This window comes from Schistocerca americana, chromosome 1 (assembly GCF_021461395.2).
Source record: "Schistocerca americana isolate TAMUIC-IGC-003095 chromosome 1, iqSchAmer2.1, whole genome shotgun sequence".
Taxonomy (NCBI): Eukaryota; Metazoa; Arthropoda; class Insecta; order Orthoptera; family Acrididae; genus Schistocerca; species Schistocerca americana.
This window is the reverse complement of record NC_060119.1, coordinates 1,023,907,692-1,023,926,231: the sequence shown is the minus strand read 5'-3', so window position 1 is coordinate 1,023,926,231 and position 18,540 is coordinate 1,023,907,692. Positions and strand designations below refer to the sequence as shown.

Below are 18,540 nucleotides of genomic sequence, written 5' to 3'. Positions count from 1 at the left end.
ATTGAGTGCCGTGATTCATCACTCCACACACCGTTTTTCCACTTTTCAATCGTCCAATGTTTACGCTCCTTATGCGAACCAAGGCGTCGTTCGGCATTTACCAGCGTGCAGTGTCGCTTACGAGCAGCCGCTCGACCATGAAATCCAAGTTTTGTCACCTCCCGCCTAACTGTAATAGTAATTTCAGTGGATCCTGATGCAGTTTGTAATTCCTGTGTGATGGTCTGGATAGATGTCTGCCTATTAGACATTACGACCCTCTTCAACTGTCGGTGGTCTCTGTCAGTCAACAGACGAGATCGGTCCTGTACGTTTTTGTGCTGTACGTGTCCCTTCACGTTTCCACTTCACTATCACATCGGAAACAGTGGATCTAGGGATGTTTAGGAATGCGGAAATCTCGCGTACAGACGTATGACACAAGTGACACCCTATCAACTGACCACGTTCGAAGTCCGTGAGTTCCGCGGAGCGCCGCATTCTGCTCTCTCACGAGGTCGCTAATATGGAGTACCTGGCAGTAAGTGGCATGAAAAACGTATTTTTTTGGTGTCTCCGAATACGTTTGATCACATATTGTATTTACATAGTTCAAACTATGAAGAATGTGTGGTTACGTATGAGAGAGGGTTTTTGTGGCCCTAATCTTGCGGGGGTCAACCAAACATTAAATAAACAAGTAAAATAAGAGACTTTTGTCAACGACAACATCATTGGAGATGGGATTGAGATTAGAGAAGGTTAGGGAAAGTAATCGGAGGAGTCGTTTTCAAAGGACGCATCCCAGTACTCTCCTCAAGCGAAAAAGGGAAATGGGGATTTGAATCACTGTTCTCCAGAATTGGCGTCCAGTGCCTTACCATTGCACCCAGTCGCTCTCCGTATCGTTATTTCACCCTTTGTGATCGTTCTCACATTATTTTTTCATCATACCACAATAGATTACTCATAGAAACGAAATTCATATACTGATCGTTTAAAAAGCGACCACAATTCTTATGGTGGTAGTTGTACTCGTCAAAAATGGCAAAATATGTTCCATACGTCCGGAATCAAGTGCTTGTTGAGCTTTGGGTCAGTCAGTCTGCATGTCAATCTGATTACCACTCTTTCTTACATGAGGGGGTCAGAAGCAAAATACTATAATCGAGATTTTTGAAGAAAATGAGATAAGTGCACATATGCTCTAGAACACTAATTCTGTTGTGAGGAAAAGTAATACATGTGACGCTCTGTTCAGAGTTCCACTCTGGAGTCCGAATACATGTACTACTTCGGTACTGAGGTTTTGGCTCCAAGAAAAAGTAAGGCAAGTGCATTGTTTACATTCGTTGTTCCTGTTCGTGCATTTGTTCACCATAATGAACCAAGGTGAGTTATTGTTGATTTAATTATACGAAGTCAGTGTCTTATAGAGTGAACTTATTTGGTTAACAGATTGTGAATATGGAGGAAAATCGGTACAACGATGCAAGTGCGTTTTTTGTGGTAATGTGTGAGGTTATGTTTCGATTTTGATTAATGTTTCGTAATGTACTGTGTACATCTGCGTATCCAATGTAGGAAAAGCGTTATTCACCTAAAATAGTGTGTAGTTATACCGAGAAAGAGTACTTTTGCTAGGAAGTAGTGATAGTTTTATCAGCTTGTGATGTACACTAAATTGTCATATTAGATGAATTATTGTGTAATTAAATACCAGATGAAAATGACGTCAAGGTGTTTGTTTTATTGTAGATGAGTCCAGTTCCGATTCTTTTCATCTATCTGCCAATGATAGCGACTTCAGGCCATCGGATTGCGATCGTAGTGATAGTGATGCTGAATCATTAGTAAAAACGGCATCTTCTCTATCTTCAGATATTGTGCATTCTAGAAGTATATTGTCAGGAGAAACTTTTGTGTCACTAGAAACCTCATATTCTGCTAATGGTACTTCACCACCTGGTGAGAATTCTAATAGAAAGGCAAGAAAGTGATTACAAAATCCAGCTAACCATAGGCGTGAGGTCGCAAAACGGCTGCGAAATGATGGGAAATCCTATGTTGGACACAGAGGAATACAACGTAAAGTGAAAGCGTGAAGAGCTATTTACTGCATATTGGGCACTTGGATCATGGAATTTACAAACTGCTTTTCTTGGAGACTATATTTAACTGAAAGAACCAAAGGGAAGAAGGGGAAATGGCACAAAAAGGAAACTGTTACACGTTTGTAAAGAGTTTCTTCTAAAGATATTTGATTCATGTAATGTTCACTCCAGTAGAGTCGTGTCCAATAAATCCACCAGCAGAGTATCACTGAAGGTCCAGAAGGGGCAAAATGCATCATCAAACAAATACCTGCTGCTAAACTACAGGTTGTTGAAGAACATATTCAGTCATTTTCCGCTTACCTCTCACATTACAGCAGGATTCAGAACACTAACAAAAAAATACTTGCCTGAAAGCCTCAATATTTCAATGATGTACCAACTTCACACAGATATGTGTGTGGAAAGAACTGAAGACCCTGTGAAGGAATGGACATACAGGCATGTTTTCAATACCAGTTTTAATTCGGGTTTTCACCGTCTTAGTACTGATACATGCAATAAATGTGACAAATATAACAATTTGTTACGCAGCTGTGACCCTAATAGTGATGAAGCAAAAGAAGTGCAGCGAGAGCAGATGCTCCATCACCGCATGTGCCGAACTTGTACGACAAGAAAAGAGAGTCAAACCAGAATAATGTTGTGGTGATGTGTTTCGATTTACATAAAACCTTGCCATATCCACGCCTTTCTACTAACAAAGTGTTCTAGCTTCGACAGTTGTGGGTTTATAATCTTGGCATTCACAACTTAGTATCTTTCAAGGCCAATATGTATATGTGGGATGAAACCACTGCTTGTAGAGGTTCTCAGGAAATCGGTTCTTGTGTGTTGAAATTTGTAAAATCTTTGGATTGTGACGTTAAGCACATCATAGATTATTCAGATTGTTGTTCTGGACAAAATTTCAATGTAAATATTGTCAAATACTGGGTGCATATCGTTTCTAAAACACATATTGAAACAGTCCACCACAAATTCTTAAAACCTGGGCACACGTTCAACGAGTGTCATAAAGATTTTGTCTTATTGAGAAACGCAAGAGGAATGAAACTCTTGTGTACATGCCTCAGGTTTGGGTATAGGTCTTTAAAAGGTCCAGCAAACATTTTGCAGTTACCAAAATGAATCAGGCAAATTTTGTAGCTATCATTTATAAGAAACTCTTGACCAAGTCATCCGTTCGAGGAGATACCGAAGGCAATGCATTTGCCTGGCGGTCAATTAGATGGATTCACATAAAAAAAAGGAATGTCCACTCATCATACATTTTAAGTTTCCTTTCAATGGGGATGTTGAATTTTATGCAGCTGACTTCTCCAAACCACCTCGTGGGAGACTCCCACAGTCTGCACTGAAAACACTGTACAGTGCTCAGTTAACCATAACATTTTCTAAGTGGAAGAACCTGCAAGAGCTGAAACGCTTCATTCCCCCAATTCACCACGCTTTCTTTGATAATCTGAAGTATGAGGAACAATCTTCAAGTAAAAGCAGCTCAGGATTTCGAGGACGACGAGGAGGGGCAGAACGTCGTCATGATGAAGAAGAAGGTGTTTATGGGCCTAGGGAAGTAACAACAGACACGGAAGATTTAACAGATGTTGCTAGTTACATTCTGGACAGTGACTACGACTAAAATGTTACCCTATGTTATTTAAAATGTTCAAAAGTGTAATAGTTACTGCATAATAAAATTATTACTGTGTTCACGTGCACCTTTATTACATTCCCACTAAACCTTTTCCATATCAACACAATACAATTAATTTTAGGCCCTTTGTCTACCCAGAATGGTGGTATGAACTTTTGTCATCTTTTGTCTGCAGAACACGTATATTCTATAGTATATCTCTGTAAAGTTACAAGGTTGTGCCGTCGAAACAAATTTACATATAACCAGGTGAACTTCAAAGCCATTCATCTCAAAAATACCTGAATTGCACTTACATCACTTTGCTTCTGATCCCCTCATATGTGCATCAGCGCCTACTCTCAAAGAACCACTAACACTTACGAACACACCTGGCTGTTCTTGCATTTGGTCACTCGAAGGGGCCCACGCTTCTGTAATGTGTGCACCGTAGGTAACCCTATTAGTCTGTGCTAGTTGAATCTTAGAAAATACAAAATTTCACAGTTACCCTAAAACGAATGGAAAGGAATAACGAGAAACCTCGAGATGAAAATAAGAAGAAGGTACAATATGAAAGGGGTGAAAAATATAATACGAAATTCAAAGAAGTTTGTCTATAGCGAGAGGAACTCCCAATATTACTCGAGACAATGTAATGAGAAGGGGGTAGAAAACATTTAGAACAGGCAGGAAAAACGGATCATGAAGAGAGTTACTTTAAGAAATTTGGAAGAGACCTCCATCTAGCATAGCACTGAAAATTTTAATGACTGTATTGGATGACATAATCAGCATGCTCACACATGCCAATTTCTCCAGGAGTAAATTGTTCTAAAATATGAATACTGTAGCACTCACCGTGAACGACATAATTCAGTGTGTTATTTGCTGGCTTGGTCACGCCGGTTTCAAAGGAAACTACTTTACAATATAACCTTACAAGACTAAATACAAATACAGACTCTTCTTCAAGATTCTCTTGATGATTAAGAATTCACAAGTTCATTCAATAGATTTATTTTAAAGATGCAAAGAGTCATGCTGAATAATTTTCACTTCCGTCGCGAACAGTACATTAGGTACGCAGTGAAATATTTGGAAATGGGTATTATTTGTTTAATATTTATTTTATTCGTCTGATTCCGTAGGATCAAATCGTGGAGCAAATCTCGTTGGTCATGAAGCTAGACCTTACATTACATGAACATGATAAAAGCTAATAATATACTAGAATTGGAGATTTATTTCTTTAAATGAAACAGATATCGAAAACTCAGTATTCAGCTGACAATCCGTTGGGTACAACATTCCTTGTTTTTATTTTAATTTCTGAACTCCGTCACAAATTTAACACTAATCTCATTTTTGAATACGTGGAGTGCCAGACAGGTAAACTTCAACAATCTTTGCGCATCCAGGATAAGACGATAAATCATTGAGAGATGTAAGCGCTGCGCAGCATTAAATTTTGTTGAAATGTGGTAGGAGGCCGTTCTCCGATTGAAATATCAGGTAAGTCCGCCGACGTTTCTCATTCTCTTCGTTTCTTTGTTCGACTGTGAAGGTAGACACGGGACAAAACAATTCTTTTTCTCCTATCAAGGCCACATAGGAGGCGCCAAGAGGATGGCGCCATGAGTCTTCCTCTCCCCTTCTCCCCACTGTCAGTAGCTCGTGGAAACAATGTTTCTTCTTCTCTCCCCGAACGCTGTTATTCAATGTCAGCAGCGAAAGCGTTGGATTTTCACGGGCTTTCTACAATTAACTCTTAGACTAGTTTCTGTTCAGTATTAAATGTCAATAAACAAACAACTTTTTCTAGAACGACATAATGGTTAATATTATCTCTTCTCTTGAGAATACAGTTCCCAGTACGAGAAGCTAACTAATACAGGGTACCACAGAAGACATTTCAGAAAAAGGAATTTTCAATACATCTCCGCCACTTAATCAACATATTATATTACTCTTACTGACATGTTTGCTTGCTGAAAAAAATCTATCTGATGTTTCCTTGAATTATATCTACCAGCAGTTCAGTGTTAGTGTTGAACATCGTTGGCCTGTTTTTCTGGGGCCTAACTTCGGTACATTTTCCCCCTTGTTCATCCGTTTATTTAAAGCTTGAAAAGAAAAGCATTGCTCTTGCTTTTCTCGTCATTGTCGTCGTTGTTGTTGTCGCTCCGGTGGTGGTGGCTCTGTTTAGCTTTGATTATCTTAACCATTTGGATACGCATTATTATTGATTTATAATTTTTTCAGATGCACCTCAAGATGGGACACGTGTCCCGAAACAGGGTTGTGCTTTTCTTTTTAGAAATAAATAATTTTTACTACTGTAGCGGATTTCGGTAAATTATTTATTGTTCACTCTCCTTGTGAATACGTTTATGCCGGACACAATTTTTGCTATAAGACACAAAAACCACATCCTGTCTATTGTGGCTGGAATTCTTTCACTGGGAGAACTGTGTGTCATCACTTAAGAATAGATATCGTGTGTTCTACTCATTTATCACTTCCTCCTCCGCTTAGTTTTCCTTTCGCTGCAGGTTGACAATGTGTTGGATCTGCGATCGTTCCCGCATTTATCTCGGCAGGAGAGCACACAAAGGCACTAAACAGGATTTTATAACGAGCGTCTTCTCATCTGGCACACTGCAAACGTCTTATCACCGATTTGTAATCTGCGCTCCTTCCTTTGTAAATTGGCGATGGCACGTCTAATGAAGACTTCAACGTGGGTCCGCAAACGATCTGTTTACTGACCTTAGACGACAGCTGTGGATATGTGTACAGGCGAGTAGACGTGCAACCGTTGAGCAGCTGAACGCCCAAATGAACAAAGGGGCCACCAACGGTCTCTACTCGTAACTGTTCAGCGAATGGTGCTGCGTGTGGAGCTTCATGTGCCAATGCTAACAGCTGTTCATCGCTGACGAAGCCAGGAATTCACACGTCATTGCCGTGACTGAACGTCGACTGAGTGGCGCTAGGTGACCTTTTCTGGTGAATCACATTTTGTGCTGCGTCAGACAGATGGCCGACAGCCTGCAAACCGGAGGAGGCAGTGTTACGATCTGTGGAATATATTCGTGGTATTCCCTTCGTTGTCATTCTGGAAAGCACAATGGATCAACACAAGTAGGGAGCTCTCCTTGATGACGATGTCAACTCCTACATGGAATTTGTTTTTCCACTGCACGATGGCAACTGCAGGCATAATAAAGGAACGCGTTACACACAACTCGCAGTGTACGTGCGTGGTTAGAAGAACATCAGTTTACCGTACTCTCTCGGCCACCAGCCCGCCATTTCAAACCGGATCGAGACTCTGCGGGAACACCTCGATCTAACTGTTCAAGACATGGAACAGCCTCGATCGGGCTATTCGCACCATGGACCCTGAACCGAGAAACCTAGCGCAGTTTCCAGATCCTGGCTGATTCTGTTCCTGCATGTTCGCAACGGTATGCGCTGCAAAACCGGATGGTGACATGGACATAGATACTGAAACACCGCGATAAATGGGTGTCCGAAAAGACTTTCCCTAATTACATAAATTGATAACTCAGGCTAGAACTAAGACACAAATATGAAACTTGTGTCGATTGTTTACAGCTATCAAAGTTTTTTCTGTTTTAGGTTCGCAGTATGTAAGTAGTGGATGAGGTGCAGTGCCCAAGAAGCCATGTTAACCAATCAGGAGAGGGCACAGTGTGTCCTGTGGCACCATGAGACACGATCACCAACCACAGTGCAGAGACACTTCCAGACAACATTTGGAAGGAATTCACCTGATGTCAAGAGCATTAAAGCCTGGTATGAGAAGTTCAGGAACACAGGATCGGTTGCTGACCTTCCGAGGTCTGGTCGACCAGGAACCTCAGCAAACAGGGTGGAAGCAGTAAGGCAGTCTTCTCTGCGAAGTCCGAAGAAATCGGTGCGCAGGGCCTCACGCGAATTACAGATGCCAAAAAGCTCTCTCCATGACATTTTACACAAACGTTTATTGTTTCGTGCATTCAAAGTGCAAATCGTTCAGGCCTTGTTGCCCAATGACAGTATTCGTCGATATGACTTTGCGGTCGAAATGCTATCACGTTTTGAGGACGATGATGGTTACCTCAGACGAATTGCCTTTTCCGACGAAGCGACCTTTTTTGTCACTGGAGTAGTGAATCGCCATAATGTGCGCATTTGGGGTTCACAACACCCTCACGAGGTCATGGAGGGCACCAGAGGCAGTCCAAAGGTGAATGTTTGGTGCGAGCTATTGCACGATCGAATTATAGGGCCATTCTTCTTCGCTGAGGCTACCATCACATCTGCAGTGTATCTGGACGTATGGTAACCGTATGCTGTTCCTCAGCTGCTTCAGTATCATCCCGATGTCTTCTTTCAGCACGACGATGCAACGCCTCATTGAGGTTTGGACGTCCGTGCCTATCTCGATACGACCTTTCCTGGGCCATGGATTGGTCGTGATGGGCCAACAGTTTCGCCTCCACGCTCTCCTGACATAACCCCATTAGACTTCTTTTTATGGGATTATGTCAAAGACGAAGTCTACCGAACACGTGTACCAGATCATGAAACCCTGCGCCAACGGATAACCACAGTCGTTGAATCGATCCCTCCAGTGATGTTGGCTAATGTGTGGACGGAAATTGAATATCGCCTAGATGTGCTACGTGCTACCAAGGGTGCTCATGTGGAAGTATACTGATGCGTGAAAAAAACTTTGGTAGTTGTAGACAATTAGACACCAGTTTCATATTTGTACCTTACTTCTAGCCTGAGTTATCAAGTTATGTAATCAGGGAAAGACTTTTTGGACGCCCTGTATAACTTATGCTAGCCAGACCAGCAGGTGGTGGTACTGCTGTATTTGGCCACGAACGGAGTGTCGGTCGTGGTCAGAACAGAGTTTTATGTAAAGGTGATTGCATTATGTTAGAGCTAAGTAGATTAGAACTTGAGGAAATTGTTGGTGATCGTACGGTGACTGTCTCCCTAACCAAGGTAGCCGAAGTGACTGGCGTTTCAAGAGGCACTGAATGGATGATTTATACCGAGCACTGGGAAAGTGGAAAAACGTCATCCGTTAACGCATAATGTAGAAGAAGGTGTGTGTCGATTGATCTTTGCAGACGATCATTGCAGAGGATTATGCTGAAAGAGTAAGATGTCGACAGGAGGAAAATCACCGCAGTTGCATTCGAGAAAGCATTCAGTACCAAAACAACACGCAGTGAGCTCCATAAGCTGAGGATTGCAGGGCGAGATGGAATTTCAAAACCACACACCAGTGATTAAAATACCTGAAATACGCACATCAGTGTTTCAAATGCCTGTAACAGGAAAAGGTGGTGCAGAAGCAATAAAACTTGGACAATGGAGCAATGAGTCTCGTTTCATACTGTTTCCAACTTTTCGCTGAGTTTGAGTCTGTCGTTCAACGTTCCAAGCCTACGATGCAGACAGCCTTCTGCGGAGAGTGTGACTTGCGGAGGGCGAGGTGGGGGCGGGGGGGGGGGGGGGGGGTGACGGTATTGATGATTTGGCAGCCATATCGTGGGGTATTCCTAGGGGGCTCTGAAACGTCGCATTACTGCCAAGGACTATGTGTCCATTTTGGATGATCGGGTCCATTACATGGTACATATTTGTTGCCCAATGGTGACTGTGTGTCGCAGTAGTATCGAGCCCCATTTCGCATAGTTTTTATCGTCCAGGACTGGTGAGCACAAGGAAGGGTTGTCACTTTTGTCCTGGTCGCTGTGGTCACTAGAACTCAGTATTATCTGGATAGAAGGGTGCGTGATACCTGTTCTCCTGGATCATCGTTACCTGAAAACGCCAATATTTTGTAGGAAGAATGGTATAAGATACCCGCGTAAACCGTACAGGACCTGTATTTCTCCATTTCAGAAAGACTGGAAGCTGTTTTGAATGATCACTGTTCTCCTAGGCTGTATTAGGCATGGTAATGTGCTTCATTTGTGGTGTATCATATTCTTATTCATCTCCACTATGTACACTACTGGCCATTAAAATTGCTACACCAAGAAGAAATGTAGATAATAAACGGGTATTCAGTGGACTAATATATTATACTAGAACTGACACGTGACTACATTTTCACGCAATTTGGGTGCATAGATCCTGAGAAATCAGTACCCAGAAAATTCACCTCTGGTCGTAATAACGGCCTTGATAGGCCTGGGCATTGAGTCAAACAGAGCTTGGATGGCGTGTACAGGTACAGCTGCCAATGCAGCTTCAACACGATACCACAGTTCATCACGAGTAGTGACCGGCGTATTGTCACGAGCCAGTTGCTCGGCCACCATCGACCAGACGTTTTCAGTTGGTGAGAGATCTGGAGAATGTGCTGGCCATGGCAGCAGTCGAACATTTTCTGTATCCAGAAAGGCCCGTACAGGACCTTCAACATGCGGTCGTGCATTATCCTGCTGAAATGTGGGGTTTCGCAGGGATCGAATGAAGGGTAGAGTCACGGGTCGTAACACATCTGAAATGTAAGGTCCACTGTTCAAAGTGCCGTCAATGTGAACAAGAGGTGACCGGGACGTGTAACCAATGGCACCCCATACCATCGCGCCGGGTGATACGCCAGTATGGCGATGACGAATACACAATTCCAATGTGCGTTCTCCGCGATGTCGCCTAACACGGAAGCGACCGTCATGATGCTGCAGACAGAACCTGGATTCATCCGAAAAAATGACGTTTTGAAAACGTCCCCATCTGTTGACTCAGGGATCGAGACGTGACTGCTCGATTCGTTACAGCCATGCAGATAAGATGCCTGTCATCTCAACTGCTAGTGATACGAGGCCGTTGGGATCCAGCACGGCGTTCCGTATTACCCTCCTGAACCCACCGATTCCATATTCTGCTAACACTCATTGGATCTCGACCAACGCGAGCAGCAATGTCGCCATACGATAAACCGCAATTGCGATGGTACACAAGTATCTTCCTTACACGAGGCATCACAACAACGTTTCAGCAGGCAACGCCGGTCAACTGCTGTATGTGTATGAGAAATCAGTTGGAAACTTTCCTCATGTTAGCACGTTGTAGGTGTCGCCACCGGCGCCAACCTTGTGTGAATGCTCTGAAAAGCTAATCATTTGCATATCACAGCATCTTCTTCCTGTCGGTTAAATTTCGCGTCTGTATCACGTCATCTTCATAGTGTAGCAATTTTAATGGCCAGTAGTGTATATATTGCGTTATTCGCTACAGCTGAAGTATCTTTATTAATACAGGGAATTGCGAATATGAACCACCCTCGCCTGTATATTGGAATGATGACAGTGAAAATTTGTGCCGTATCGTGGCTCGAACCGGTTTACACGAGGGATCACCTTAACCGATTTAGCCATCCGATCACAAATCACGGTCGGACACAAACTACCATATGTCGTCGTCTATGTGTCGCAAACCGCTCTCGTGCGTCACTTATTTCTGATCTAGGAAGGACATATTTATTGAGAGTCGGGGCCTGGTATTGCCGAATAAATGCGAAATGGTAGTGCCTGTGTTATTAAGTAGTAGGATGTAATGTGCCTTCGGACGTACATGGTTTGGAGTAGGAACAGTCACTACAGTGACTACAGACGTCAAGAAATACAGGACATGAATTCGCAATTGCAATAAGAACCACTTTCGTCTGCATATTGGTATCATGACAGCGATGTTTGTTCCGGACCAAGACTGGACGCCAGATTTCGCATTTTACGATCACGAATGACATCCAGACCCAGACTTCCATACTGCATCGTACTTCTTAATAACACATGCATTGTTATTTCGTATTTGTTCGTCAATAAAAGGCCCTCGACTCTCAACAAATTTTTCCTTCTTGGACGGCATTATACTTAACGTACGAGTATAGGTTGCGTCACATGGACGACGACATATGGGAGTTTGGGTCCAGCCGATATTTGTGGTCGGATGGCTAAGGCGGTTAAAGCGACCGCTCCCGTAAAGCGCGATATCCTGGTTCAAGTCCGGATCTGGCATAAATTTCCATTGTTGTCATTCCAGTATACAGCCGAAGAGGATTCATATTCGCAACTGCCAACACATTTTATGTATTTCTTGACGTCTGTAGTCGCTGCAGTGCTAAATCGTACTTCTCAATAACATAGGCACTGCAATTTCGTACAATTCGCATCGTCCTTAAACCTGTTGTACATAACGTCAATAGTGGAGGGTCAAGGGAGCTGATGAGGGTCAGTCATACAGTTTTAATTGCCACCTCAAAAATAATGTAATTAATATTTAGTTTGTCTACAGGTGCATGTCTACAGTTCTGGCACACATTCGGATCCCAGTACCATAGCACGCTGCTGGAGATACAAAATGGCGCAGAAGATCTCCACTTTATCAATAGACAGTGCCGTTGTCTTGGCTTCTCTGGGAGAGTATTGCGATAGTGTAAAAGTGAGATTTCAGTGTGTGCAAGGATTGTAGACATGCACCTCCGAGCAAACTAAATATTACGAACCAGAATGAGATTTTCACTCTGCAGCGGAGTGTGCGCTGATATGAAACTTCCTGGCAGATTAAAACTGTGTGCCCGACAGAGACTCGAACTCGGGACCTTTGCCTTTCTTGGGCAAGTGCTCTACCATCTGAGCTACCGAAGCACGACTCACGCCCGGTACTCACAGCTTTACTTCTACCAGTATCTCGTCTCCTACCTTCCAAACTTTACAGAAGCTCTCCTGCGAACCTTGCAGAGCTAGGACTCCTGAAAGAAAGGATACAGTGGAGACATGGCTTAGCCACAGCCTGGGGGATGTTTCCAGAACGAGATTTTCACTCTGCAGCGGAGTGTGCGCTGACATGAAACTTCCTGGCAGTTTAAAACTGTGTGCCCGACCGAGACTCGAACTCGGGACCTTTGCCTTTCGCGGGCAAGTGCTCTACCATCTGAGCTACCGAAGCACGACTCACGCCCGGTACTCACAGCTTTACTTCTGACAGTATCTCGTCTCCTACCCTCCAAAGCAGGAGAGCTTCTGTAAATTTTGGAAGGTAGGAGACGAGATACTGGCAGAAGTAAGGCTGTGAGTACCGGGCGTGAGTCGTACTTCGGTAGCTCAGATGGTAGAGCACTTGCCCGCGAAAGGCAAAGGTCCCGAGTTCGAGTCTCTGTCGGGCACACAGTTTTAATCTGCCAGGAAGTTAAATATTACAAAATTGAGACAAGAGCAATTAACTGCATGGTTCAGTGCCTTATAATGAAGATGGAATTCTCACACAGAGCACCAGCTATATATATTTGAAAACCATTTACAGCAGCTACTAACTGGCTCAGATTTACCCTACGGAAGATTTATTACAAAGACAGACAGTAAAATTAATCGTAATACTATGAGAACAAAATTCGTGGAAGAGTGAACATCAAACCGTAGCATATGGTCTAGAGGACATGTATCTCCAACCAGAATTTTGTGTATGCTGTCTGAATGAAAAGTAACTCATGGTTTTGTGAAGACCAGTTTGTTAGTAAAATATGCTCTTCGGCGGGCATTTAGCACATGCAAGCTGTCCTTCAGCTGCACCCAGATACACGGCAGAGGTCAAAAAATCTTGCGGAGGCCGATGATTTCTGAACCTTCTATAAAAGGTCTGGAGATGATTTCCATTGTAATCCAACATCACTCAAAGTCACAGAAATGCCTGAAGATGGCCTATAGCAACACAGAAACCGGTTGTGTATAAATAAAACCAATATATACAAGTCATGCTGCTATCGTTACTTATCGTTACTATGTACACAACTCAAAAATGTTTTCGAGCATGACCTCTGCCACTCGTAATCAGAGAAGACCTCAAGAAAGATGTCGATATAAAACATGGTATTGAGAGGTTATCGAACCAGTCCCAGCTAGGGAGTCCGCCAGACCAGCAGTCGTGGTTAAAATACCAGTAATCAACGTCCCCTCACCTATGCGCTATGACAAGGAAAGGGAAATGCACAATTACATGCTGTGACAAGTTACTTTCAATCTTAAGCAGTGGAAAATACGTTTATAATATTTATCTGACAGCCACATATCTGCAACTATAATCAGACGAGGCTTCACAACTAAATATTTTACTATGATTCTTTAGCTGGTTGATATATGAAACTTCGATAGTTATTCATACATTGTAGCATTATAGCTAATATTTAGAAAAAAACAGTATGAATTCATCATCGGCACATCTGACTCATATTTCTACTCTGCCGATACTCTTCTCTCACTTACCACTGGTTTGAATGTGTTCCTCTCGCGACGCCAGGCTCACTCTGTTAGCGAGTACTCCGCACCCACTAAGAGTGAGACTCTCCTACTACCTGCAAACAAATAACGACCTGTCAGTTTCATTCATACTTTACACAATTTCTTTGATCATATATGAAATAAAGACCGATTATCTTATTTACGGAATCATATGATCCACAATGATGATGATCTTTCGAATAGTATGTCATATGATACACCCTTCGCAACAGAGTATGTGAAGCGAAAACGTTCCCCCATCCCAGAGAAGAGAGTTTAGTAAGTGAAACCTGTCCATCCGTGAGAGGTACACGACCGCATCCCTACGCCTCCGCTGATCCCGGAGGAGGTTCGAGTCCTCCCTCGGGCATGAGTGTGTGTGTTTGTCCTTAGGATAATTTAGGTTAAGTAGTGTGTAAGCTTATAGACTGATGACCTTAGCAGTTAAGTCCCATAAGATCTCACACACATTTGAACATTTGAACCTACGCCTCCCTCCCCCTTTCCCGCCGACACATATGCCATTCACGATACAGTTCGGCGCCTATTCTTAATTAATAATATACATATATAAGTAAATGTACAATGTGCGTGCAGCTAAAATTCACAAAACGTATACCAGTACGATCAAGGGAGCTATATGGTAAGGTAGTCCTCTATCCCTAGCCATGAAGAATGTTCCCTTTTTTATCTGAAGACTGTGCTTTTAAAGATGTAAGGGCTGGGAAGTTCCGCCCACTATACATTTGTAGAATATTCCAAATCATTCCAAAACATTCTATAGTACTCGAAAACACTCCACAACAATGGAAACTATTCGAGAGCATTTCACAATATCCCAAAATGTTTTAGAATGTTCCACAATGATCCGGAATGTTCTGAAATGTTTCAGAATAGTCTGGAAGATTCTAAAATGTTAGGTAACATCCCGGAACATCGCAGAACATTGTACGTTATTCCAGAACAGTCGTGAACGTTGTGGAATATTCTGGAATGATGTCGGCCATTCTAAGCCTTTCGGTACCTACCAATTGGTCTTGATTGTTTTATGCGAGCAAAGCCACTGGTAAAAAGCTCATCCGAAATCCCTGGAACGTTTCAATTAAATTTGGTCCACATATTACTTAGAGACTGGAAAGAAATACTTTAAGAGTAAGAACCACCAGCCTCTTATTAGGGTTAACATGCAGAGAGAGAAGGGAGGACGAGGAAGTGGCCAGAAAGCAAGTGGAAAGAGGAAATACGCACATATAGGAGGAGGAGACAGATACGAATAGGGAGGGGGGAAATAGAGAATGGAGAGAGAAGAAGATGGGCAGAGTGAGGGGTGAGGAGGAGATGGACTTAGAACAAAAAGGGGAAGAGATGAATAGGGAGAGGGGAGGAGAAGATGAACAGAGAGAAAGGGAGAAGGAGATGGATGGAGAGAGGGTGAGGTGGTGATTGCTTTTTCGATATACGGATTGAACAATATAGGTGGAGGACTACGACCTTGTCTTAGACTCTTTCTAATCCAAGCACATAGTTCTTGGTCCACCATTGTTACTGTTCCGTCTTCGTTCTTGCATATACTGTATTCTGTCCTTAACTAAAACTTCTCCTATTTTTCTCAGAATTTCGAATACGTTACATTAATTCCCACTGTCAAACGCTTTTTTCCAGGTCTAAAAATGCTATGAACGTGTCTTGTTTCCATCATCCACCGCAATGTTACAATGTCTCTCTGCTACTCTTGTCTTTTCGAAGGCCTAACAGATCGCCTTGTAACAGATCTTCAATTTCATTTTCCATTCTTCTGTGTATAAGTCTTGTCGGCCACTTGAATGTATGGTTGTCTCCCTGATTCTGCGGTATTCCTTGCTCTTATCTGCTGTGTTCGGGATTGTGTCGATGATATTTTTCGCAAAGTCTCATGGTATGTCTCCACCCTCGAATAGTCTATGCATCAACTTGAATAGTCCCTTAGTTGCCACTTCCCCGCCAATGATCTTAGAAATTCTGATGGATTGTTGTCTATTCCTTCTGCCTTAATTCAAGTCATCTTGAGCCCTTTCAAATTTTTGCTCTAATACTGGATCATCCGTGTCTTCCTGAAAGAAGTCTTCAAAGTAATCTTCCCACATATCAACTCTCTCCTCTGCGTTTAGCAGCGGAATTCCTACTGCACTTTTAATGTTACATCTCATGCTTTCAATCTCACCGAAGTTTGTTTTGACTTTATTATATGCTGGGTCAATCCTCAGCACAACCAATTCTTTTTCGATTTCTTTACATCTTTCCTGCAGCCATTTCGTCTTGGCTTTCATACAGTTTTCATATACTTCCTCCCTAAAGGATTTATATTTGTGTATTCCTGCCCTTCCCTGATCATTTTTGTACTTTCTTTTTTCATCGATCACTCCAGGTATTTCTTCTGTCAACCAGGGTTTCTTCGGAGTTATCTTCATTCTATCTATGTCTGTGTGAGTCCTTCCTACGTGAGTGAACTTTTTAGAGATGCCCATTTCTCTTCACGTGAACTGCCTACTATGGTTTTTAATTAGTGCAGTATCTATAGCCTCAGACAACTTCAAATGTATCTCATTGTTCCTGACTACTTCAGTGATGCGGTTCTAGGCGCTACAGTCTGGATCCGCGCGACCGCTACGGTCGCAGGTTCGAATTTAGCCTCAGGCGTGGATGTGTGTGATGTCCTTAGGTTAGTTAGGTTTAAGTAGTTCTAAGTCTAGGGGACTGAGGACCTCAGAAGTTAAGTCCCATAATGCTCAGAGCCATTTGAACCATTTTGAACTTCAGTGTCCCACTTCTTTTCTCATTGAATCTTCCAGGCCGCATGTTACTTCATAAATAAAGAAAATTTTCACACGTCCGTAATACGATGAAAGTGACAGAAGTGAAGTACACTAACGCAGGCAGTCCTGTGTGCAACAATCGCTGCAGAGGAGGTATCCTTTTAAGTGTCCATGAGACAATTACGGTTGTAAGTAGGCTGTTTAGGTTTTTATGTTGGTAACGTTACGTAGCGCTCTGTATGAAAATCACTGGCTGTGCTGTGTGCAGTATGTGACTTCTTCAAGACTGCATGGAAATCCACTACTTCCGTGTGCATTTTCTTTTTCTGCTCAGACTTTGAGAAAAACAAGAAAACTGTGATTACTATTGTGATGAATGATCAGGACTGTCTTTATGAGAACAATTTTTGATTTTTACCAAAATTGCATCAATAAGTGTGTGCATTTGATATCATTGTTATTATAATTATGAAAAATTTTATCAAATCATTATTGGCCAATGCCCAAAACAATTTGTAAAATGTTTTGTGGGGAGGATGGGGGCTATGTAAGTAGGCTGTTTAGGTTTTTATGTTGGTAACGCCACGTAGCGCTCTATATGAAAATCACTGACTGTACTGTGTGAAGTCTGTGGCTGAGGCTGTTTAGGTTTTTATGTTGGTAGCGCCACGTAGCGCAATATATGAAAATCACTGACTGTGCTGTGTGAAGTCTGTGGCTGGTTTGCATTGTTTAAATATTTGCTATTGTAGTGTTGGGCAGTTGGATGTGAACAGCGTGTAGCGTTGCGCAGTTGCAGGTGAGCCGCCAGCAGTGGTGGATGTGGGGAGAGAGATGGCAGAATTTTGAGAGCAGACGATGTGGACGTGTGTCCATCAGAAAGAGTAAATTTTAAATACTGGATATCATGAACTGATGTATATATATGATGACTTTTGAACACTATTAAGGTAAATACATTGTTTGTTCTCTATCAAAATCTTTCATTTGCTAACTATGCCTTTCAGTAGTTAGTGCCTTCAGTAGTTAGAAACCTTTATTTTGCTCGCAGTATTGGCGCTCGCTGTATTGCAGTAGTTCGAGTAACGAAGATTTTGTGAGGTAAGTGATTCATGAAAGGTGTAGGTTATTGTTAGTCAGGGCCATTCTTTTGCAAGGATTAATGAAAGTCAGACTGCGTTGCGCTAAAAATATTGCGTGTCAGTTTAGTGTTGATCAGAATAAGTGAAGAGAGAAATGTCTGAGTACGTTCAGTTCTGCTCAGCTGTTTGAAAATCAGATAACGTAAGAGGTTTATCAGCACAGTAATTCATAAAATTTTTCTAAGGGGACTTTACGCGGTGTCCAGAGACGCAGCTGCTATCCATTGTGCGGAAGGTGGCTACGAGCAGTGCCTCGGCTGGGGATCATTCCTCTTCCACGCTATCGGCAGGGAGACGGCGGCACGCGGCCTTGTGCTGACGGAAAGCGACTTGTCGATGGGAGGGCTACGCTATCTGCAAGTCAACAGGCTGGCCCACTCGCCCAGACACAGCAGGGAGACTGCAATACTATTGTATTGCGGTGGCAGCATGGGGTGCAGCGGCTGTACTAGCTACGCCTCAGTAAGGGAGCGATCCTCGAAAACGCACACTACGATTATACGTTACACTGTCAGCAGCGATGTAAGATCACTCGGAACCATGTTGTGTGTCAATTCTAAG

At 42.7% G+C, this 18,540-nt stretch overlaps 1 protein-coding gene across 4 annotated transcripts in view; it reads right to left on the bottom strand.

The window, feature by feature from the left end:
• LOC124616497 (parathyroid hormone/parathyroid hormone-related peptide receptor-like) overlaps positions 1-18,540 on the bottom strand; it is a 759,731-nt gene that overhangs the window by 257,868 nt on the left and 483,323 nt on the right. For all 4 annotated transcript variants that reach the window (XM_047144855.1, XM_047144812.1, XM_047144835.1 and 1 more), the window contains one exon: positions 14,031-14,119. The gene's annotated coding sequence lies outside the window, so the exon portion shown is untranslated. The remainder of the gene's footprint in view (positions 1-14,030; positions 14,120-18,540) is intronic.